Source organism: Euprymna scolopes, chromosome 8 (assembly GCF_053919585.1).
Source record: "Euprymna scolopes isolate OS-2025 chromosome 8, ASM5391958v1, whole genome shotgun sequence".
In the NCBI taxonomy this organism is placed as follows: Eukaryota; Metazoa; Mollusca; class Cephalopoda; order Sepiida; family Sepiolidae; genus Euprymna; species Euprymna scolopes.
The window spans coordinates 132,552,756-132,553,439 of record NC_136489.1 but is presented as its reverse complement, the minus strand read 5'-3'; positions in this window follow the sequence as shown (position 1 = coordinate 132,553,439).

Sequence of the window (684 nt, the reverse complement as noted above, 5' to 3'; positions counted from 1 at the left end):
CTCTGTCCTCGTGGGGAGGCAAGTAAATAGGAACATTCACTCTCCAGGTAAACACTATATTATCGGCATATATCATCTCTTTCAAGTAAACATCATATGATCTTGATTAACCTATTACAGATGTATATACCTCCCCCTCCTTCACTCTCTTGACTTTGGGATAAAAAAAATTATTACATCAGTTCCCCCAGAATAATACGGTACTAAATGCCACTTAAAAAAAAAAAGCCAGAAAACAGGCTCAAAGTTCGAGACTTTGTAACCCGTGTATCTCAGGAAATAATTAGAATATTTACTTGGGGTTTATTTTAAAATGACATATAACACCTAAGCTATCACATCCTGTCATGTTCATTTCAACAATGATGACAGTTGTGATGTAATGATGATTATTGTGAGAACGGTGATAATAAAATGTGTTGTTATTGCTTGTAAACATAGTAATAAAGTTTAATAAAGTTAAAGAAACAAAACAAGTTTTACTGCACTCACATTGCTTCTTAGTCATTCTGCCCTGATGTTGGTGTTAACATAATCCATGAATGCGTTGCGATCATTTGGATTATCAGCATTATGATCATCCAGATTATCAGCGTTATCAGATTCTCTCAGCCAGTTTGTCTTTTCAACAGAGTTCTCTTCATAAACATTGGATGTTGACCATGTTGTCAGATGCATTCTATA